A 23267-nucleotide genomic window follows, 5' to 3' on the forward strand; every position below is an offset into this window, starting at 1 on the left:
AAAGTCACAACGTAATTGGGTGATTATAAAGGTGCTCTACAGGTGTCTCCGAAGGTACTTGTTGAGTTGGTGTATTTCGAGATTAGGATTTGTCACTCTGATCGTCGAAGAGGTATCTCTGGGCCCACTCGGTAATACACATCACTATAAGCCTTGCAAGCATTGTAACTAATGAGTTAGTTGTGGGATGATGTATTACAGAACGAGTAAAGAGACTTGCCGGTAACGAGATTGAACTAGGTATTGAGATACCACGATCGAATCTCGGGCAAGTAACATACCGATGACAAAGGGAACAACGTATGTTGTTATGCGGTTTGACCGATAAAGATCTTCGTAGAATATGTAGGAGCCAATATGAGCATCCAGGTTCCGCTATTGGTTATTGAACGGAGACGTGTCTCAGTCATGTCTACATAGTTCTCGAACCCATAGGGTCCGCACGCTTAACGTTTGGTGACGATTTGTATTATGAGTTTATGTGTTTTGATGTACCGAAGGTAGTTCGGAGTCCCGGATGAGATCAGAGACATGACGAGGAGTCTCGAAATGGTCGAGACGTAAATATCGATATATTGGATGACTATATTCGGACATCGGAAAGGTTTCGAGTGATTCGGGTATTTTTCGGAGTACCGGAGAGTTACGGGAATTCGTATTGGGCCTTAATGGGCCATACGGGAAAGGAGAGAAAGCCTCAAAAGGTGGCCGCACCCCTCCCCATGGTCTGGTCTGAATTGGACTAGGGAGGGGGGCGCCCCCTTCCTTCCTTCTCCTTTTCCCTTCCCTTTTTTCCTATTCCATGTGGGAGGAGGAATCCTACTAGGACTAGGGAGTCCTAGTAGGACTCCACTCTTCTGGCGTGCCCTAGGGGCTGGCCGGCCTCCCCTCCTCCATCCTTTATATACGGGGGCAGGGGCACCTCTAGACACACAAGTTGATCTGTTGATCTCTCCCAGCCGTGTGCGGTGCCCCCCTCCACCATATTCCGCCTCGGTCATTTCGTAGCGGTGCTTAGGCGAAGCCCTGCGTCGGTAGCAACATCATCACCGTCATCACGCCGTCGTGCTGACGGAACTCTCCTGTGAAGCTCTGCTGGATCGGAGTTCGCAGGACGTCATCAGGCTGAACGTGTGCTGTACTCGGAGGTGCCGTACGTTTGGTACTTGGATCGGCCGGATCGTGAAGACGTACGACTACATCAACCACGTTGTGCTAACGCTTCCACTTTCGGTCTACGAGGGTATGTGGACAACACTCTCCCCTCTCGTTGCTATGCATCACCATGATCCTGCGTGTGTGTAGGAAATTTTTGAAATTACTACGTTCCCCAACAACTGCAGCCCAAAACGGTCACACAAGTGAGGAGTTTCCTTGGCCTCGCTCGTTTCTATAGGCGTTTTGTGAGAGATTTCAGCACCATTGCTGCACCTCTCAACGAGCTTACAAAGAAGGATGTGACTTTTGTTTGGGGTACCGCACAGGAAGAAGCCTTCACAGTATTGAAAGATAAGTTGACACATGCTCCTTTACTCCAACTTCCTGATTTTAATATGACTTTTGAGCTTGAATGTGATGCTAGTGAAATCGGATTAGGAGGTGTGTTGTTACAAGATGGCAAACCTGTTGCATACTTTTCTGAAAAATTGAGTGGGCCTAGTCTGAACTATTCTACTTATGATAAAGAATTATATGCTCTTGTTCGGACCTTAGAAACATGGCAACATTATTTATGGCCCAAGGAATTTGTTATACATTCTGATCATGAATCTTTGAAACACATTAAAAGTCAAGCAAAACTGAACCGTAGACATGCTAAATGGGTTGAATTCATTGAGACTTTCCCTTATGTCATTAAACACAAGAAGGGTAAAGAAAATGTTATTGCTGATGCATTGTCTCATCGTTATACTATGCTTTCACAACTTGACTTTAAAATATTTGGTTTGGAGACCATCAAACATCAATATGTGCATGATGTTGAATTTAAAGATGTATTGCAGAATTGTAAGGAAGGGAGAACTTGGAACAAGTTCGTTCTTAATGATGGATTTGTGTTTCGTGCTAACAAGCATTGCATTCCAGCTAGCTCCGTTCGTCTTTTGTTGTTGCAGGAGGCGCATGGAGGAGGATTAATGGGACACTGTGGCGTCAAGAAGACGGAGGATATACTTGCTACACATTTCTTTTGGCCAAAGATGAGACGGAATGTTGAGCGTTTTGTTGCTCACTGCACTACATGTGAAAAAGCTAAGTCACGACTCGATCCTCATGGTTTATATATGCCTTTGCATGTACCTAGTGTTCCTTGGGAGGATATATCTATGGACTTTGTTTTAGGTTTACCTCGAACAAAGACGGGGAGGTATAGCATATTTCTTGTCGTGGATAGATTTTCAAAAATGGCACACTTTATACCATGTCATAAAAGCGATGATGCTGTTAATGTTGCTGATTTGTTCTTTCGTGAAATTATTCGCTTGCATGGTGTGCCAAATACTATTGTTTCAGATCATGATACTAAATTTCTTAGCCACTTTTGGAGATGTTTATGGGCTAAGTTGGGGACTAAACTGCTTTTTAGTACTACTTGTCACCCCCAAACTAATGGACAAACTGAAGTAGTCAATAGAACATTGTCTACTATGCTTAGGGCTGTTTTGAAGAATAATAAGAAAATGTGGAAGAATGCTTGCCTCATATTGAATTTGCTTATAATCGTTCATTGCATTCTACTACTAAGATGTGCCCTTTTGAAATTGTGTATGGTTTCCTACCTCGTGCACCTATTGATTTGTTGCCTCTTCCATCTTCGGAGAAGGTTAATTTTGATGCTAAAGAACGTGCTGGATTGATTTTTAAAATGCATGAGTTAACTAAGGAAAACATTGAGCGTATGAATGCTAAATATAAACTTGCTCGAGAGAAGGGTAGAAAACATGTTGTGTTTGCACCTGGAGATCTTGTTTGGTTACATTTGCGTAAGGATATATTTCCTAATTTCCGCAAATCAAATCTAATGCCACGTGTTGATGGTCCTTTTAAGGTGTTAGAGAAAATAAATGATAATGCATATAAACTTGAGCTGCCTGCAGATTTTGGGGTTAGTTCCACTTTTAACATTGCATATTTGAAGCCTTATTTGGGTGAGGATGATGAGCTTCCGTCGAGGACAACTTCATTTCAAGAAGGGGAGGATGATGAGGACATCAATACCATTGTTACACCCACAGCCCCTGCTGCTATACATACTGGACCAATTACTAGAGCTCGCACACGCCAATTAAATTGTCAGCTACTTTCGTTTCTTAGTAATGATTCTAATGTTCATGAGAATATGATGCTGCCTAAATTGGATACATTTGTTTTGCTTACAAATGAAGGGCCTGCCATGGATAAGAGGGATGAAGACTCGAGCAAGACCAAGCATGAAGATGATGGCATGCGCAAGGGGATCAAGAACGGAGTTACAAGTGATGATTTCAGGACTTTGAAGCCACCATAAGGAGTGCATGAAGCCTTGGACGAAATATACAAGATGCCACTTCATAAATTTCGTCCATGGGCTATTCTAGGTGCTGCGTCACCTTATTATTGGGCCAGGCCTATGTTTTTTCAAAATACTTAAGTATAGGCTGTTTTTAGAGTCCGTATGTGTGGGGAAACAAGAGTTAGGGTTGGTTTCGGACCCCTCCTCCAAGGGCCATGATAATCCCCCCCTATTCCTCCATATATACAGCCCTTAGGGCATCGTTTAGACTTTGGGTTTTGTTTAGATTAAAAGTTTGCCATAGCTGCAACTTCGCGTACTTCATTTGTGTCCAACGACCAGACCAAGACGTCACAGAACCCCACCTTCATTAATACAGTTGTCCTATTTTATTCGCAATATCCAGATTGCAATCTCAGTTTCTTGCTTGTTCTTTGTTTGCTCGCAGGAAATAGACCCTCGTGGTCAGGTTGATCGTGCTCCGGCGTGGTTAATAACCCTCGGAAGTTGGTTTAGCGATTGCTAAGGTGCGACATCTTCACACGTTCGTAGTCAGATCATCAAAGTCGACTCCCACAGAAAACGATATCTATCTCATCGAAACATCAGGACACCTTCGCCTCTATCACTGTGCGTGCCCCTCCACCCACCATGCTGCCGGCCCCCATGCGTTTGGCTGCACCCGCCGCGCCCGTGCCCCTGCCTGTGTGCGCCCCTCCACCCACCGTGGCGCCGATCCCCGTGCATTTGGCTACACCCGCCGCGACCGTGCTCGTGCACGCGCCCCCCTCGGCGGCATGGGACGCTGCCATCGACCGCTACCTCTCAGCGGCGCCAGTTGCCGTCCTCCCGCGCCCTGCCCGTCGATCGCGCGATGACATGATGTTTGATTTACAAGTGAAGAACATTTTGTGGTGGCTTGAAGACTTCAACAACGGCGTCCCGGAGGACGACAACAATGGCGCGGCACGCCGCCTTCGCCGCCGCCGGAAACAGTTTTTTTGGGGTTTAATAATGTATCTCGAATTCTCGATCATATGAATATAAATTCGCAGTGTGACCGAATGAAAGATATGGTTTGAACGAACTTGTGTTTTTCTCTCTTAATGTACAGACTTATCAAACAATTTTCTTTTGAAAAAAACATCAATGGTTTTTAAATATAAAACGCTCATCGCAAACATTTTAGTTAGAACACCCGTATGCAAACCGACAGCTTCCCAGGAAGCCAAGGGAAATGTGCCGAGCAGGATTTGTGCAGCTCTTGATCGCAAACATTTTAGATAGAACACCCGCATGCAAAGTGAGAGCTATGGTCTTCCCCCTTAAGTCAAGGGAAAATTTGCAGTGCAGGATTTGTGCATCCCTTAAACGCAAATGGTTGTTTTGGATGACCCGTGTGCAACCACGTAGAAACAATTGGGTAAGATTTGCATTTGTCATATTGGGTATGTTGCCATTTGTCAAACTAAAAAGATTGGCATTTTTTATCTAGTAACATTGTCATTTGTCAACCTTGTAACACTGCGATTTGTCAAAATATGTAGCTAAAAATCACTAGCACTATCTAATTTTTGCAACTAAAATCACTAGCACTATTCATATGGACACCACTGGCAGGCGTGAGTTGATGGACGCGTATGCAAATGTACCATTGATTACATACAACAAGTCATCAACCCACAATGACAACGAGGATACATGTTGGATTATAGATCATTTCCAACAAAACATTCTAGTAAAGTAAAGTTTTTCTCGCACAACAAATAAGAAAGTAATGAAATGAACTTCAGCTCAACCACTCGTCAGCGTTGGAAACGCTTTCTTTGAACCAGAAGTGATTCTCTAGGAAGGGCCGGCTACTGTCAATCTCGAGACCAATGCAGGACTGATCATCCAGGCTGAAGCGGCCTATTTCAATACACATATTGTGATAGCCACGGTAGGGAAGCATAGCAATGCCTGAGGTATAGATACAGTTGCTTCTCATAAATGGTAGTAACGGTGTGTCAACAACAGCTGGATCGCCTTTCACCTTCATTGGATAGTTTTGTCCAATGAAGAGCGAGTTTTCTCCAAGACTATCAATACTGAACCAGGGAGAAGGTGTTGGCGCTAGCACACTAGTATCCATCCTGAATACCCTACGACATATGTTGGAATAGGTCCGGAGAGTGTGACCATGCGAGACAACACCTGCTTCCTTAGTAACATCAGCAATGCCCTGTATACAGACAAGAAGAGGTGACCCATCGGAATAAGTTGCCAGGCGCCACTGAGTATATGGGTCTTGCTCGTCCTCATGCTTATGATCATCATCATCGTCATCTCCCCCTTGGTTATAAAAATTTTCAAGTATAGGTGGTGGAATGTTCACAGGACCTTGGAAACACAATAAGGTTAATTAGTAAAGGGAAACTAGCTAGCTAACCCGCATGCATGTGGATGAAACAATTATAATTACGCTGGAAGACAAACGTACCGAAACCATAAGGATTCCATGCAAAAAACAGTGCCACGAGTGGTGGCAGCAAACACAAGACCCTCGTATTGAATTGCATCACAGTACTCATCTGCGTACAAAAATTGATTTTTGAGCAATATCCATCGAGTCGTGGAAGCAAGGATGACAACAGGCTTGTCAAAGATAGCAAAAAGTTCATAGTTCGTGTAATCCCAAGAGCGGTTTGGAACTCGACAAATTGCTATCTTTCATAGACGACAGTCAACATGATCGTATTTTAACGTATGTAGAATACTAGTGTGCTCAACTTCAAGGCAGCCTGAGATTTTTGGAAGTGGAACCCGGTGACGAGTGTACACATTCACAAGTTCCCACTCACAGTTGTACCCAATATAAACAACCCAATCTCCATTTGCGCCTGTCCAAGCCTTATGCTCAAGCGATGGCATCTTAACATCACACATATCATTATCAAGCAGCATCAACTTACACAAGGCGAGGCTTCTATCGCCCTGCGCCAGTGATCAGGGTCCTGGACCCTTGGGTTGCTTGTAATGATGTTATTAGTTGAGTCGAGAATGGTCTTGAACAAATCTGCCATGCTAGCCGAGGTGATGACGTTGCACCGATCAATGAGTTCCTCCACCATGTCATCTTTCAGATCGGGGCAAGAATAAAGGGGTTGTTTTCGGCCTATTCCCTCCATGAAGAAGATGATCGAACAATGGCAGAAGGAAGGGTGAAGGCAAATGGAGGAAGGAAGAGCATGCGACAGTAGTTACAAATGAGAGGGAAAGGCTAAGAGGCGGTGGACGGTTGCCACGGTACAAGAAGAGGCTAGTCGGGAGCGAACGGTTGCCACAGAGGTCACACACTAACGACAAGGCCGAGTGAACCGCATGCCGTATATCGCACACACCTTGATCTGGATGATCGTTTCTTTTGTGTTGCCTAATCACAAACAGTTCATCCGAGTGAACCGTATGCTATATATCACACACACCTTAATCTGGCTGTCTGTTTCTTTTGTGTTGCCTCATCGCAAACAGTTAATTGAACTAAACCGTATGCCCTGCATCGCACACGCAACTAAAATCTGAACCGTGTTTGATGCATATGTCATCGCAAACGTTTTGCACCTTTCTTGATGGGTTTTTTACACCACTGTTTGCGATTATTGCATCGCACACAGTTTCGTCGAAGGGTCTCTGATCGTAGTGTCGTGTTAGCAGCATCTTGCAGTAGTGAGAGAACCATAACAAAGCATTAACACACGGTGAATACATGAACTCCTCAAACTATGGTCATCACCGGGAGTGGTCCCGACTATTGTCACTCTGGGGTTTCCGAATCATAACACGTAGTAGGTGACTATAACTTGCAAGATCGGATCTAGAACATGGATATAATGGTGATAACATAAATGGTTCAGATCTGAAATCATGGCACCCATGCCCAAAGTGACAAGCATTAAGCATGGCAAAGTCATAGCAACATCAATCTCAAAACATAGTGGATACTGGTGATCAGGCCCTAACAAAACTAACTAGATTACATGATGAATCTCATCCACCTCCTCACCGACCAGCGAGCCTACGAAGGAATTACTCACTCCCGGTGGGGAGCATCATGGAATTGGCGATGGAGAAGGGTTGGTAATGACGAAGAACGAAGATCCTCCTCTCCGGATCCCCATACAGACTTCAAATCTGGCCTCCCGATGAAGAACACGAGGTGACGGAGGCTCCATTTCGTGGATCACGATAATTCTTTCTCCCTATTTTTTCTAAAAACAATAGGAGTTTATAGTGTCCGTTTCAGGGTCTGCAGGGCCACCAGGTGGGGACAACCCACCTGGGTGCGTCTGGGGGGTAGGCGCGCCCTGGTGGGTTGTGCCCACCTAGGTGCCCCCCTCAGGTGACTCTTGGCTCCAGAAATTCCCTTTATTGATATAAAAAATCCTGCAAAGTTTTGTTCCATTCTGAGAACTTTTATTTCTGCACAAAAACAACACCATGGTAGTTCTGCTGAAAACAGCGTCAGTCCGGGGTTAGTTTCATTCAAATCATGCAAATTAGAGTCCAAAACAAGAGGAAAAGTAGATACGTTGGAGACGTATCACCAGGTGGCCCACAAGACCGGAGGGCGCCCCAGGGGGTAGGGCGCGCCCTCCACCCTTGTGGATGGCAGATGGCCCCCCTTTGGTGCTTTATTCGCCCAATATTTTTTGTATATTTCAAAAATATTCTCCCTGAAGTTTCAGGACTTTTGGAGTTGTGCGGAATAAGTATCTAATATTTGCTCCTTTTCCAGTCTAGAATTCTAGCTGCCGGCATTCTCCCTCTTCATGTAAACCTTATAAAATAAGAGAGAAAAGGCATTTGGTGGACTACATCATCCTTGATAGAGGCGAGGGTCCCGATCTTTCGATGAGATGATAACTATCGATTTGGTGGAGCCAACTTTGACGGTCCAACTACAAACGTGCGAGGACGTCGCGCCTTAGCAATCGCTAAACCAACTCCAAGAGGTTATTGACCACGCCAGAGCATGATCAACCTGACCATGAAGGTTTATTCCTGCAAGCAATCGAAGAACAAGCAATAATATGATAAAGCACTCTGAATATTGCAAATACATATGAAGTATTGATAAAAGTGGGGATCCGGAAGTGGTCTTGTTCTCATCGTTGGACACAAACGAAGTACACGAAGTTGCAATGGCTAGCTTTTAACTAAACAAATCCCAAGGAAAAAGCCACTAGATTGATCTACTTATATAGGAGCAAGGGGTGGCGGCCAAGGACGTGGGAGGGCGTCCAAAGGCAGGCAAAAACTAACCCTAGGTAGTATAAGGCCCATGGGCCCAAGTGGAGGTGATGCAACACCTTTGGACTTGTAATTTTACTTGAATTCCGCTGCAGCGTCTGATTTTTTCGTCAAAATCTCAACGCTGCTGACGAATTTGAAGGTGAATCCAATTGGGTTGAAAAGAGCATGAAATCTACTTTCCAACAAAAAAGAATTACCTAATTCGGAGTCCGGATGAAAAAGATCTTGGCGTTTTGAGCCAGGTACTTCTATGTAGTCCGAATCTGAGTCTACGACGTGAGAGACTTGGACTCTATCTTCTCTTGGCCCAAAAATGATGTGAGAGAACTTTTTTAACATCATATGAACTTCTATTTTTCCCTTATATTTATATGTGGATTGTACAAATGTTCCACACACGTGCAATTAGACATGACACAAAAGTGTGTGAAGTATTTTTGTCTTGCATCTATACCAATATAAAAAGATCCAAAGGGGCAGATCCAACTGATCTCGGCCATTGAACTAAGTCAATCCAACGACCTAGACTGCTCGAATGGCGAGCGTTAAAAATGTTTAACGTGTAATTAATATCATACCAAATATTACACTAATCACATGATTAACACACAAATAATAGCATACCTAATATTCGTGTGCAACTAATACATTGCCTAAATATTAACGTGCGTTGCACGTGCACATTTACTAGTAACATAAATAAACTATTGCATAGTTTGCATTAGAAATCACCTCACATATATGAATGTATGCAATATTTTTGGTCGTATTCAAGGTAGTGATGGCCTCATCATCCTCCCCTTCTTGAAAATAAAGCCGTCCTCAGTGTTGCTTAATCTAAAATGTGGCCAATAAAAGACACAAGGTGTGCATGTTGTATATGAATATGTCATCCATTTTTACTTCCCTTGGTTGTTGCACATATGACACATGTATACATGAGTAACTTTTATAGTTCATAAAATATAAAGCCAAAATATTATCACAAGAAGTAGAAGGCATGAAAATATTGCAACTTGGTTTGCACATGTAAGTGAAGCTCTTATTCATATCAAAAGATTGACAATGTTCATCATTAAACCATCCCAACATTGGTGAATAAGCCTTACTTGCATAAAATTTACATGCTACAACATGCTTAAATAAGCAAACATGCAATAAGTCATTTGACATAGAATAATCACCAAGATTAGAGGTCATATCAAAATGATTAAACATTGGTTCATTTGCATCAACAGTTAATTCAATGGGTGCACTCATTTTTTTGGGTATTTCAGTCGTTTGATCACATGACACATTCATGACAGTAACACAATTCTCTAAAATAGGTTCTGTGCTCAAATCAGCAGGTAACTCAACACATGATGTATTCAAATTAACTAGGCATGCATCATTCTCATGTGAAGTTATATCAACAATACCTTTATTGTTACCTTGTCACAAAAGACATAGATGATGTAGGTACGAATGATGACAATGTACCATACACTTGAGATGATTTCAGGCTCACAATCTAAGGTGTGGCTGCTCTAGTAGGTGCAACGGTGGAGGAACCAACTGATGGTGGTGAGCATGAACTGGAATAATAGTTGTTGTAGTCACCTATTGCATTGTCCTATATTTGTCTCCCAAAGGTACAAGCGCGAACATACATACCAGTAATGCAATGAGCAATATATTGAAATCTTAAGCAAATACCATGGTTCAAACCACCAAAAAATCTATTCATTGTATCTTCCTCAGATTCTTCTATGTCACAATGATGCATATAAGATTTGAACTCTTGGTAGTAAACATGAACATCGTTACTGCCTTGTTTTAATTGTTTCAATTTGCGAGGCAATTCACGACGATAGTAAGGAGGAAAAAATTGTTGTCTCATTACAGCTTTCAAATCTTTCCAAGTTGTGGGTTGGTTATCAATGTTTTTCCTACAATGTACACTCCACCATACAGAAGAAAAACCATTAACTGCTCCAGTGGCAACTCATACTCTCTCAAGTTTAGAAAAATCATGTTGACTAAAAACTTTTTCTACTTCAAGCTCCCAAGCTAGATAAATAGCAGGATGAAATCTACCCTCAAATGATGGTAAGAGATAAGCTGACCATGTGCTTGTGTGTGTTGTCCCACCTCTCGTGATGGTGAAGATGTATCCATCGTCCAAGAACTTCTATCTCCGGAACCTGTCATGATTAGTAGAAACAAGAAACAAGATTCGAGAATAATGTTCCTATGAACTACTAGGATGTGGTGGTAAAGCACTCACAGTAAAGCAAATATCAATATCTTACAAGTTCTTACCATGCAGCAGGTGGTGACGGGCAACCAGCAGTGTCAAATAACTCCGAAGATTGAGTAAAACGATTGCCAGGGGAACGTACATGTACACGGTGTAGAAATGTGTGGAGCTTGGAAGGCTTAAATATTTGGTAGCAAAAGATTAGCAATAATCAATTCAGAGATGCAATGTTGAATAAACGCTCAACGGCGGTACTATGCTGGTCCTAGGCTAGACCGGACTAGAGACGCGTGCCTAGGAAACTAATGAGGTCACGGTGTAGCACAACTAGCATCAATAAATGATATGAAGTAGCTTTGGACAGCAAGATATAAGTGAAGATCACAATGGCAGTAAAGATAATGATGAGAAACAACTGCCAAGTAGGATATACCAGCGATTCTCTCTCCAACTTTCCTCTGGAAAAGTTTGTGCCAATTTTCTGATAATTTTTCCACAGAATGCTACTGACTCAAGATTTCCAATGCAAAAAGAATCACTCAATTCTGAGTTGCTATGAAGAGTCGGAAAATTCTAAAACCGGCCTAAAAAACTGGAACAAGTTGTGTTCGCGAATTTCGGAGGGCAAAAAGTCCTATTTCGAAGCCAATTTTTAGGTGCCAAATATTGAAATAGGTTCTGCAACTATTCAGATGTGGCTCGTCGCTAGCTTTAATTTGAGTACTCGCGGTGCTAAAACGGACTTCGTATGAGGAAGATATGCTTATTTTACTGAACAGTGCACAAAATAGATTCGAATCCAAATTCAGGTACGAGATTGAGTCTAAATAGATCCAAATTTTGTTTTTTCTTATATTTTTTCTCACACTTTCTTTTCTTTTTTCTTTCTCTCCTATTTTTCTCTGAATTTAGTTTTTACTTGTTTCTCTCCTTTTTTTGTTAGTCTTTTTTTTCTTGCCCTCTTTCCAAGACAAACTAGATAAGATGCATATTAGATCAAGCAAAGATGTGAACGATCTCAACTATGATTGTGACAATGAACGATGGGTAGCACATGGTGGAAATTTATGGATGGGGTGGTGGACAGCAGAAGGGATAATGGTGCAGCGACGGCGTGACTAATGTGAACAGAAATCGAAACTCTAAACGAACTAGACATTAAGACCAGCAACTCAACATGACAATGCAACCGATAATTCAACTATGTAAACAATGAAAAAAAAGGCAAAGGCTCAGACTGTCTTGGATAAAGGATGAACAGATCTAACTTTTTTATGGCTTTTTTCTTGGACAGTAGGTAAGAAAAGAAAATCTAATCTAGGGATAACTGGAAATTCTCACCGAGCAACCTGAAAACTGATACCACTTGATAGAGGCGAGGGGCCCGATCTTTCAAAGTCGACTCCACCAAATCAATAGCTATCATCTCATCAAAAGATCAGGCCCCTCGCCTCTATCAAGGTTGTCCGGTGAGATATGGAACGGGCATGCATTATATGGGGAAGGGTACACATGTGTGCATGGAAGGAAGGATTCATGTACTTTTTATCAAGGTTCATTGTGGTTGCCACATCCAAAACAATTCCAAGTTATACACGTACAAGAGATTTGCTTCCTTCAGATTAATCAAAGAATCATAAGAAGCTACTACTTCTCCCAATTGAGACCTCCGGAGCTAAAGGTGCACGTCAGCATGTTACAATGGTGGACATTATTTTCTTTGATAGAAATTGGATGGGGCCCACCAAAAGAGTCCAACGTGATTAGAGTCCAAGTTTTATTTAGCAACTTCTTTGGTCGGTGTCTATCTGTCATTTGTTTTTTCAATGCAAGTTGGTTGTTTCCATAGATTTGTTATAGGTGTGTGCGTGCGTGACGGCCATAGGCAAACTTGTGTTCAGCTATTATAAATAGCCATGGTGCGTTTAATGTAAGGATAGGTTATATTTTTATGATAGACACAATACCTGTATCGAGTATTGGGGGAAGCTGTCTAAAAATCCCTAAGTTTTGGAGGAAGCTTTAAAAAACCTCTATGCTGCGATTTCTCTTCGTGGAAATTGTTTAATGCGTGAGTACCGTCGTTGAGGTTGGTTTTCTCGTGTTGAGCTGCTAGGTTCAAACCCTCTTTTTTGTGTACATCGCGTGCGCGGGCGAGAGGCTACTACTGCTGAAGTTCGAGTGTCGTGAAAGGTCGGGCCGCAACAACGGATCGGATCTCACCTCGAGGACAAGTCTATATCAGGTGGTATTCAGAGCAAGGTTGTTCACGGCACCTGCAAAAGATGATTGGTTTATCATGGAAGCTAAGCTATGAATTTCAATTGGAGGAGGAAGGCCGATGGGATGGACTTTTTCATACTCGTCTTGTGGTACAAGAGAGATCTTGTGCTACGACAATCGACCAGATGAGTTTGATCAACGCAGCAAGCATTGAGATGGTGGACAAGCTAGATCCATCGATGACACCACGAGCACAACCTTACTTGTTTCGTTGGGGTCATGACAAGCTCAGTGTCACGCATCAAACCAAGGTACAATTTTTGTTAGGAAATTATTTTTGCGAGGTTTTGTGCGATGTGATTCCGGCATCAATGATTTCATGTCACTTATTGTTGGGCGAGCCATGGTACAAACAGCACGATGTTGCATACGATTTTCAAACACACATATATACCATTAAGAAGGGTAAGAAGTACGACCTCGTGTACATGGGTGAGGATCATTTTATTTCTTGGCGGAGAGAACATCAGAAAAAGATAAAAGAAGAGGAATATGCAAAAGCGAATATGGTCGAAGCTACTAAATTTTTTATGATCGTCGTTCAGTATAGAGATAAAAATATTGCTAAACAAATTGACTCGGAACTGAGGATGGTTTCGTTTCAAGGGAGAGAGGATGATACGACCATAAAAATCATTAGCAATATTAATCCAAATGTTCATAAAGCCGGTAGCGACGTTTTTGTTATGCCAAGTCTAGAGTTTGATAAGAAGGAACACGAAGATGAGATTGGGAAAAAAAGATATGGAACGTGCATGCATTATATGGGGAAGGCATGGAAGGAAGGATTCATGTACTTTTCATCAAGGTTCATTGTGGTTGCCACGTTCAAAACAATTCAAAGTTATACACGTACAAGAGATTTGCTTCTTTGAGATTAATCAAATAATCATAAGCAGCTACTACTTCTCCCGATTGAGACCTCCAGAGCTAAAGGTGCACGTCGGCATGTTACAATGGTGGACATTATTTTCTTTGAAGGAAATTCGATGGGCCCACCAAGAGAGTCCAACGTGATTAGAGTCCAAGTTTTATTTAGCAACTTTTTTGGCTGGGGTCTATCTGTCGCTCTATTAGAAAAGGCAGTGCCTAGGAGGCACTTACGCACGCCTAGGCGCTAGGCAATGGCCAAACGCCTCGCCCTAGGGCATAAATGAAGCTCTAGGTAGGGCAAGCAAGGAATTACCTACCCAAGTAAGAAATCATGCCACATACTACACTGGTTTGGCAAACAGGTTATATTCTAATGACATTAGACGGTAATTAACTTATTTATATGCCCTAAACTAATATCAACACCCATATAATAATCACAAAATACATTACGAGTAAAAACTATATTACCGCCTAGGTCGCGCCTAGGACGCTTAGGCACCGCCTAGGCACTAGGCAAAGGCCAACCGCCTCGCTTACGCCTACCGCCTGTCGTTCGTTTTTTCAATTCAAGTCGGTTGTTTCCATAGATCTGTTATAGGTGCGTCCGTGCGTGATGGCCATAGGCCAAACTAGTGTTTGGCTATTATAAATAGCTATGGTGTGTTTAATGTAAGGATATGTTATATTTTTATGATAGACACAATGTGTTTTTAGGGTAAATACTCGTATCGAGTTTTGGGGGAAGCTGTCTAAAATCTCTAAGTTTTGGAGGAACCTTTAGAAAACCTCTGTGTTGCGATTTCTCTTCGTGGAAATCGTTTTGTGCGTGAGTGCCGTCGTTGAGGTTGGTTTTCTCGTGCTGAGCCGCAAGGTTCAAACCCTCTTTTTCATGTACATCACATGCGCGAGCGAGAGGCTACTACTGCTGAAGTTGGAGTGTCGTGAAAATTGGGCCGCAACAACGGGTCAAATCTCACCTCAAGGGTAGTTCTATACCAAGTGGTATTCAGAGCAAGGTTGTTCACGGCACTATGCAGAAGATGACTGGTTTATCATGGAAGCTAAGCTATGGATTTCAATTGGAGGAGGAAGGCCGATGGGATGGACTTTTTCATACTCGTGTTGTGGTACAAGAGAGATCTTGTGCTATGACAATCGACCACATGAGTTTGATCAACGCAGCAAGCATCGAGATGGTGGAGAAGCTAGATCTATCGATGACACCACAAGCACAACCTTACTTGTTTCATTGGGGTCATGAGAGCTCAGTGTCACACATCAAACCAAGGTACAATTTTTGTTGGGAATTTTTTTTGAGGTTTTGTGCAACGTGATTCCGGCACCGATGATTTCATGTCACTTATTGTTGGGCGAGCCATGGTGCAAACATCACGATGTTGCATATGATCTTCAAACGTACATATATACCGTTAAGAAGGGTAAGAAGTACGACCTTGTTCCCATGGGTGAGGATCGTTTTATGGCTTGGCTAAGAGAACATCAGAAGAAGATAAAAGAAGAGGAAGATGCAAAAAAGAATATGGTGGAAGCTACTGACATTTCTATGATCGTTGTTCAGTATAGAGATAAAAAGATTGCTGAACAAATTGACTCGAAACCGAGGACAGTTTCATTTCAAGGGGGAGATGATGATACGACCATGCAAATCATTAGCAATATTAATCCAATTGTTCATGAAGTCGGTAGCGATGTTTCTGTTATGCCAAGTCTAGAGGTTGATAAGAAGGAATACAAAGATGAGATTGAGAAAAAGGATATGGAACGTGCATGCATTATATGGGGAAGGGTACATGTGTGTGCATGGAAGGAAGGATTCATGTACTTTTCATCAAGTTTCATTGTGGTTGCCACGTCCAAAACAATTCAAAGTTATACATGTATAAGAGATTTGTTTCCTTGAGATTAATCATAAGCAACTACTACTTCTCCCGATTGAGACCTCCAGAGCTACAGGTGCACGTCAGCATGTTACAATGGTGGACACTATTTTCTTTGAAGGAAATTGGATGGGGCCCACCAAGAGAGTCCAACGTGATTAGAGTCCAAGTTTTATTTAGCAACTTCTTTGGCTGGTGTCTATCTGTAGTTTTTCAATTCAAGTCGGTTGTTTCCATAGATTTTTTATAGGTGTGTGCGTGCGTGACGGCCATAGGCCAAACTTGTGTTCGACTATTATAAATTGCCATGGTGCGTTTAATGTAAGGATAGGTTATATTTTTATGATAGACCAAGACCGCTTCCGGATCCCCACCTTTATCAATACTTCATATATATTCACAATATTCAGATTGCTTTATCATATTCTTTCTTATTCGTCGATTGCTTGCAGGAATAGACCTTTGTGGTCAGGTTGATCGTGCTCTGGCGTGGTCAATAACCTCTCAGAGTGACGACGACATGGCTACCACAATTACACCCATATCCCCTGCTGTTTTACCTCTTGGAGCAATTGCTAGAGCTCGCATATGCTAATTAAATTATCAAGTACTTTCGTTTCTTGGTAATGTTTCTAGTGTTCATGAGAATATGATGCTGCCTAACTTAGATACATTTGTGTTGCTTGAAATTGAAGGACCTAGCACGGACAAGAAGGATGAACATTGGAGCATTGTCAAGCACGGAGATGAAGGTGCGTGCGAAGAGAACAAGAACGGAGGTTCAAGTGGAGATTTCCGGACTTTGAAGCCACCATGATGACATACAAGAAGATGGACAAAATATACAAGATGGCCTTTCATAAATTTCGTCCATAGCTTATTATTGGTGTTGCGCCACCATATTTTGGGCCAGGCCCATGTAATCTATTTATAGAGTCCACATTGTATGGGAAATGACTTTGGAGGTGTTTTAGTCCCACCTTGCCTAGGGTAGACGAGATCCCCTCTCTTTTCCCTATAAATATAGCCCTTAAGGCATCGTTTAAACTTGGGTTTTATTTAGTTAAAGTTATCCATGGCTGCAACTTCGTGTACTTCCTTTGTGTCCAACGACCAGACCAACACCGCTTATGAAACCCCACTTTTATCAATACTTCATCCATATTCGCAATATTCATATTGCTTCATCATATTATTGCTTGTTCTTCGATTGCTTGCAGGAATAGACCTTCATGGTTAGGTTGATCGTACTCCGGCGTGTTTAATAACCTCTCGGAGTTGGTTTAGCAATTGCTAAGGCGCAACATCGTGCACGTTTGTAGTCGGATCGTCAAAGCCGTCTCCACCAAATCGATAGTTATCATCTCATCGAAAGATCGAGACACCCCGCCTCTATCACAGAGTTGGTTTAGCGATTGCTAAGGCGCAACATCCTGTGCGTTTGTAGTCGAATCATCAAAGTCATCTCCACCAAATCGATAGTTATCATCTCATAGAAAGATCAGGACACCTTTGCCTCTATCAAGTGGTATCAGTTTTTCAGCTTGCTCGGTGAGAATTTCCAGTTACCCCTACATTAGATTTATTTTCTTACCTACTATACCAGAAATGGCCATAAAAAAAGTTAGATCTATTCATCCTTTGTCCAAGCCAGTCTGAGCCTTTGCAATTCTCTTTTTATTGCATGCATAGTTGAATTTTCGGTTGTATCGTCGTGTCGAGTTGCTGGTCTTAGTGTCTAGTTCGTTTAGAGTTTCGAGTTCTGTTCACATTAGTCACGCCGCCGTTGCATCGTTATCCCTTCCATGGTCCACCACCCCATCCATAAATTTTCACCATGTGCCACTCATCGTTCATTGTCATAATCATAGTTGAGGTCATTCACATCTTCGCTTAATCCAATCGACATCTTATCTATTTTGTTTTGGAGAGAGAGAGAGAGAAAGACAGAAAAAAAGTTTAAAAAAGTCAGAGAAAAAGGAGAGAAAAGAAAGAGAAAAAAGTGAGAGAAGAAAAGATAAAAAACTAATTTTGGATCTATCTAAACTCAATCTCGTATCTGAATTCGGATTGGAATCTATTTTGCGCACTGTTCAGTAAAACAGGCATATCTTTTTCATATGAAGTCCGTTTTGGCTCCACAAGTACTCAAATTAAAGCTAACGATGAGCCGTATCTGAATAGTTGCAGAGACTACTTTAATATTTGGCATCTCAAAATTGGCTCCAAAATAGGACTTTTGCCCTTCGAAGTTCGCGAACACAGCTTGTTCCAGTTTTTCAGGCCAGTTTTAGAATTTTTTTACTCCTCATATCAACTCGGAATTGAGTGATTCTTTTTGTATTTGAATGCTTGAGTCAGTGCCATTCTTGAGAAAAATTATTAGAAAATTGGCACAAACTTTTCCAGAGGAAAGTTGGAGAGAAAGTTGGCATATCTTGCTTGGCAGTTGTTTCACATCATTATCTTTACTGCTATTGTGATCTTCACTTTTATCTTGTTGTCCAAAGCTACTTTATATCATTTATTGATGCTAGTTGTGCTACGTCATGACCTCATTAGTGTTCTAGGCTCGCGTCTCTTGTCTGGTCTAGCCTAGGACCAGCACAGTACCGTCGTTGAGCGTTTCTTCAACATTGCATCTCTGAATTGATTATTGATAATCTTTTGCTACCATATATTTAAGCCTTCCAAGATCCACATATTTCTACAACGTGTATACGTACATTCCCCTGGCAATCACTTTACTCAATCTTCGGAGTTATTTGACACCGCTGGTTGCCTGTCACCACCTGCTGCATGGTGAGAACTTGTAAGACATTGATATTTGCTATACCGTGAGTGTTTTACCACCACATCCTAGTAGTTCACAGGAACATTATTATCGTATTTTGTTTCTTGCTTTCTACTAATTATGACAGGTTCCATAGTTGTTAGTTCTAGGGCTTCATCCATCATTGGAGATGTCCCACCACCTAAGCAAATACTACAACCGTCACGAGAGGTACACAAACATCCAAACACACATGATCAGGTTAATGTTTCTATACCACCATTTAACGGTCGTTTAAGACCTGCTTTATATATTGCATGGGAGTTTGACATAAATAATATATTTGCTTTCCATAATTTTGCTGATTGTAAAAACGTTAAGGTCATGGTTGGTTCATTCATTGGTTATGCTTCTGTTTGGTGGAGTGAATACTGTCGGTTAAACCCTGATTACATACCTAATACTTGGGATGGTTTAAAACATGTCATGAGAGTTAGATTTGTAGATGTTTATTATACTCGTGGCATGATTAAAAAAACTACAATATTTAAAACAAGGTAGTGACACTGCAACAAAATATTATGATGATTTACAAACTACCTTGTTGCACTCATTTTTAGAAGAAAGTGAAGATGATTTTATGGATAGATTTTGGGGAGGATTGAACCGTGATATTCAGGAGATACTAATTCCTGAAGAGTGTTATCCTATGGACTATTTGTTTAGTCTTGCTTGCAAAGCTGAATAGGAAATAAAACGATGTCTTGCCCACGAGGAGAACAAACGCAAGGTGCACATTCCAAGTGTTGATACATATGTTTCTTCAACTACTAGGCGTACTATGACAACCACATCCATTTGACAACCACATCCATTGGCGCGAGGACTACATCATCTCTGTCGGTGTTCTGATAACCCACAAGTATAGGGGATCGCAACAGTTTTTGATAAGTAAGAGTGTCGAACCCAACGAGGAGCTAAAGGTAGAACAAATATTCCCTCAAGTTCTATCGACCACCGATACAACTCGACGCACGCTTGATGTTCGCTTTACCTAGAACAAGTATGAAACTAGAATTACTTTGTAGGTGTTGTTGGATAGGTTTGCAAGATAATAAAGAGAAAGTAAATAAAAGGTAGGGGATGTTGTAAGTAAAGAAGCAATAAAGTAAATATAGCGAGTGTGGAAAAGTGGTGGTAGGAGTTGTGAAATTGCCCCTAAGCAATTGACTGCTTTACTAGACCGACAACAAGTATTATGTGGGAGAGGCCACTGCTAGCATGTCATCCCTGACTTGGAACTCTATGCACTTATGATTGGAACTATTAGCAAGCGTCCGCAACTACTAACGTTCATTAAGGTAAAACCCAACCATAGCATTAAGATATATTGGTCCCCCTTCAATCCCGTATGCATCAATTTCTATGCTAGGTTGAAGCTTCTGTCACTCTTGCCATCCAATACATAGTTCTATCAACATACAAATAACCCTATGGTGTGATCCACGCGCGTGCTCATATCATGGGCACCAAAGGACAGCAACATAACCACAAGAAATTAAATCAATCATAGCAATTCATCAACCACTGATAAGACAACGAAAATCTACTCAGACATCATAGGATGGCAACACATCATTGGATAATAATATGAAGCATAAAGCACCATGTTCAAGTAGAGGGTACAGGGGGTTGCGGGAGAGTGGACCGCTGTAGATAGAGGGGGGGAAGGTGATGAAGATGTTGGTGAAGATGGCGGGGGTGTTGGAGTAGATAACGGTGATGATGATGATGGCCACAGCAGCGTTCCGGTGCCACCGGAAGAGAAGGGGAGAGGGGGGGCCCTTCGTCTTCTTCTTCCTTGACTTCCTCCCTATATGGGAGAGGGGTTTCCCCTCTAGTCCTTGGCCTCCATGGCATGGGAGGGGCGAGAGCCCCTCCGAGATTGGATCTGTCTCTCTGTCTCTCTCTGTTTCTGCGTTCTCAGATTCTACCCTTTCGCCGTTTCTTATATTCCCGGAGATCCGTAACTCCGATTGGGCTGAAACTTTAACACGATCTCTATCCGGATATTAGCTTTATTGTGGTGAAAGAAGGGCACCAACCGCCTTACGGGGTGGCCACGAGGGTCAGGGGCGCCCCCCCTACCTCGTGGCCCCCCTCGGGCATCGTCTTGCGTGGATTTTTCTTCCCAAAAATCATATATATTCCAAAAAAATCTCCGTCAGTTTTTATCCCGTTTGGACTCCATTTGATATGTATATTCTGCGAAACAAAAAACATGCAACAAACAGGAACTGGCACTAGGCACTAGATAAATATGTTAGTCCAAAAAATAGTATAAAAAGTTGCCAAAAGTATATGAAAGTTGTAGAATATTGGCATGGAACAATCAAAAATTATAGATACGACGGAGACGTATTAGCATCCCCAAGCTTAATTCCTGCTCGTCCTCGAGTAGGTAAATGATAAAAAAGATAATTTTTGATGTGGAATGCTACCTAGCATAATCTTGATCATGTAATCTAATCATGGCATGAATATTAAGACAGGAGTGCTTCAAAGCAATAGTCTATCATTTGACATAAAAACAATAATACTTCAAGCCTACTAATAAAGCAATCATGTCTTTTCAAAATAACATGGCCAAAGAAAGTTATCCCTACAAAATCATATAGTCTGGCAATGCTCCATCTTCACCACACAAAATATTCACATCATGCACAACCCCGATGACAAGCCAAGCAATTGTTTCGTACTTTTGACGTTCTCAAACCTTTTCAACTTTCACGCAATACATGAGCGTGAGCCATGGACATAGCACTATAGGTGGAATAAAATGGTGGTTGTGGAGAAGACAAAAAGGAGAAGATAGTCTCACATCAACTAGGCGTATCAACAGGCTATGGAGATGCCCATCAATAGATATCAATGTGAGTGAGTAGGGATTGCCATGCAACGGATGCACTAAGAGCTATAAGTGTATGAAATCTCAGACTGAAAACTAAGTGGGTGTGCATCCAACTTGCTTGCTCATAAAGACCTCGGGCGTTTCAGGAAGCCCATCATTGGAATATACAACCCAAGTTCTATAATGAAAATTCCCACTAGTATATGAAAGTGATAACTCAAGAGACTCTCTATATGAAGAACATGGTTCTATTTTGAAGCACATGTGTGGTAAAAGGATAGTAACACTGCCCCTTCTCTCTTTTTATCTCATTCTTTGTTTTTTGTTTTTTTTGGTGGGCTTCTTTGGCCTCTCTTTTTTATTTGGGCTTCTTTGGCCTCTTTTATTTATTTTTAAAGTCTGGAGTCTCATCCCGACTTGTGGGGGAATCATAGTCTCCATCATCCTTTCCTCACTGGGGCAATGCTCTAATAATGATGATCATCACACTTTTATTTACTTACAACTCGATATCTAGAACAAAGATATGACTCTATATGAATGCCTCCGGTGGTGTACCAGGATGTGCACTGATCTAGCTTAGCAATGACATCAAAAAACGGACAAGCCATGAAAACATCATGCTAGCTATCTTACGATCATGCAAAGCAATATGACAATGAATGCTCAAGTCATGTATATGATGATGATGGAAGTTGCATGGCAATATATCTCGGAATGGCTATGGAAATGCCATGATAGGTAGGTATGGTGGCTGTTTTGAGGAAGGTATATGGTGGGTTTATGGTACCGGCGAAAGTTGCGCGATACTAAAGAGGCTAGCAATGATGGAAGGGTGAGAGTGCGTATAATCCATGGACTCAACATTAGTCATAAAGAACTCACATACTTATTGCAAAAATCTATTAGTCATCGACACAAAGTACTACGCGCATGCTCCTAGGGGGATAGATTGGTAGGGAAAGACCATCGCTCGTCCCTGACCGCCACTCATAAGGAAGACAATCAATAAATAAATCATGCTCCGACTTCATCACATAACGGTTCACCGTACGTGCATGCTACAGGAATCACAAACCTCAACACAAGTATTTCTACTAATACACAACTACCCACTAGAATGACTCTAATATCACCATCTTTATATCATAAAACTATTGCAAGGAATCAAACATATCATATTCAGTTATCTGCAAGTTTTATGTAGGATTTTATGACTAACCATGTGAATGACCAATTCCTGTCATCTCTCTAAATAGATATAAGTGAAGCAAGAGAGTTTAATTCTTTATACAAAAGGTATGCCCACGCTCTAACAAATATAAGTGAAGCAAAAGAGCATTCTGCAAATGGCGGTTTTCTATGTAAAGAGAAACAGGCAATCCAAACTTCTAATGATATAAGCAAAGCACATGGAGTATTCTATAAAGACATACTCAAAATATATAAGTGAAGTGCAATGAGAATTCTATAAATCAACCAAGGAATATCTCATACCA

This window comes from Triticum urartu, chromosome 2A (assembly GCF_056163025.1).
Source record: "Triticum urartu cultivar PI428250 chromosome 2A, HENAU_Tu73, whole genome shotgun sequence".
Taxonomy (NCBI): Eukaryota; Viridiplantae; Streptophyta; class Magnoliopsida; order Poales; family Poaceae; genus Triticum; species Triticum urartu.